Source organism: Microtus ochrogaster, unplaced genomic scaffold, assembly GCF_000317375.1.
Source record: "Microtus ochrogaster isolate Prairie Vole_2 unplaced genomic scaffold, MicOch1.0 UNK53, whole genome shotgun sequence".
Classification (NCBI taxonomy): Eukaryota; Metazoa; Chordata; class Mammalia; order Rodentia; family Cricetidae; genus Microtus; species Microtus ochrogaster.
Genome location: NW_004949151.1, coordinates 2,426,898 through 2,429,156, shown reverse-complemented (window position 1 = coordinate 2,429,156; position 2,259 = coordinate 2,426,898). Strand labels below are relative to the sequence as shown.

Below are 2,259 nucleotides of genomic sequence, written 5' to 3'. Positions count from 1 at the left end.
CCATCATCCTCTTGAAGTAGATTGGTGCTGCTAGGAGCAGATGTGTCTCAATGTCATGAAAAGCCCTAAGTTCTTAAACATTTTAAATACCATATTCTGTTAGTCTTTGAAATGTTTGAAGAATAACTATCCATCTGAAATATATCTCTGTACATCTAGAAAACCTAACTAGTTTTTATAGATGACTATTTATTAAGCTGTATTTCTTAATAATACATTATATTTCTAAATGAGCTGTACAAACACAATACCTTAATCAAGAGCAGAAATACATATACATAGTCACCTTGAGCAGCTAGAGTGCTGTAGGCCGAGCAGGGGCTGCAGGGGAGTGGGAGTGCAGATTGAAAAATGCAGACCACCAAGGCACTGCTCGTTACTCCAGTTCTGATCTGCTCCTGTACCAGGGGTCTAATCAGGCCTGTGTCTGCCTCTCTCTTGAGTAGACCAGAGGCCCCATCTAAACAGGTTAAACAGCCTTCCTGCAGCGGCTCCCCTCTCCAGGTAGCCCGTGTTGTTTCCCAGGACACTGGCTGCCACAGTTGGTGTGGCTGGATCCGGGGCTGGCATCGGGGCAGTGTTTGGTAGCTTGATTATTGGCTATGCCAGGAACCCGTCTCTCAAGCAACAGCTCTTCTCCTGTGCTATTCTGGGCTTTGCCCTGTCTGAGGCCATGGGGCTCTTCTGTTTGATGGTTGCCTTCCTCATCGTTTTCTCCATGTGAGGCTCCATGGGGTCACCCAGCTCCCCTGCTGCTTCGACTCCATGCTGGTCCTGGTGCTGGAGTGTGCTGAGCTCTACCGTTAAACAACAACGTTTCTCTCAAAAAAAGAAAAAGAAAAAAGAAATACATATACTGTAACAAAATTGACCTTAAATTTTATCAATAGACCAAGATCCATAACAATGCAAAGTATTCATCTTTATATAGCATATCCCCCTTCAAATGTAAACAGACATTTATAAACAATCACTTAGGGAATTTGGGCATTGTTCTCTAGACTACTTCCTGCTGATTGGGGATGCTGTTAATCAGGTCTGTCATAGTCTCAGCCAACAGTCCTGAAGCTGTCATGGATGTTTAACCATCTCAGCCACTGAAGTCAAGACACCTTTAAAGTACATATGTTGGTTTAGCTTAGCAGCCTGTACAATGAAATGTGTCTCTGTACTTAGCTCATTCATAGTGAAAAAATTCGGAGAAAACACAATAATATACATAATCCAGACTCTCTGTGTATACTCCATTTTTTTTGTAGCTTATTTTTCTTACTCTATTACTCTTTCTTCAAGTTTAGTATTTTATTATCTTTCCTCCTTTAATCTATGACTGTCTTTACTCTTTTATATTATAACTGTTTATACTTTTTTTCCTCTCTTTCTCAAGCCTATATACATTTATCTAACACTGTGACTCATTTAGAGGTCTTTTCCATGTGGATTTCTGGATTTCTCTTTATTGCATGCATATCTGTAATTAGTTTTTGACCAGGAGTGCTCTTTTTTTTTTCTTTTTTATGTTAAGCATGCATGGCTAGGACCAACTTCGTGGTCCTGCCTGCTTGCTCTACCAAGTCCAATACGACCGAGGCATGTTTGCTGCCTCTGAGAGCCATTCTCCCCACCCCAGATCCAGGGCTGCAGCCTGTCTGTGTTACCATTAAGCAATTTATAACAAGCTGTTCACAGATCCCATTTAAGTGCTCAGCCTCTTGAAAGAGCCAGAGCTGTTTGTGCAACTGGCACCAACCAGGAAGCCTTCTTAAGAGAGACACACAGTTTTTGGTGCTACCTTTGAGTCAGGAAGCCTTCTCTTGGAACAGCCACGCCTCTGCTTGCTGCCAGCAAACAAAGCCCACCGGGAAAATGTATGGCTAACAAGATGCTGTGCTTGGCTCCCAGTTTTTATGAGTCTAGAAGCCCTCTTTTTTTTTCAAAGCTTTTTTAGGTCTTATGTGGATCTATGCCCCAGACAGTGGGTACCATTTTTGTTGGTGGAGGCTGCTTGTTCATTTCCCTGCCGCCCAGACCCAAAATAATTATTCAGAAACTTTATTATTTGCAATACTGTTTGGCCAGTTGCATAAGCATATTTCTAACTAGCTCTTACATCTTAAATTCACCCATTTCTATTATTTTATATTTTACCATGAGGCTTGTGGCCTACTGGCGGGGTTCCATCTGACTTGTATCTCTCTTTTTTGGTGGCTACATGGCTTCTCACTGACTCCGCTACTTTCTCCCAGCATTCACTTTAGT

General features: G+C 42.0%; 1 pseudogene; it reads left to right on the top strand.

Moving 5' to 3' along the window:
• The first annotated feature begins 296 nt into the window (after positions 1-296).
• LOC101981893 lies at positions 297-724 on the top strand (annotated as a pseudogene).
• Positions 725-2,259: the final 1,535 nt, after the last annotated feature.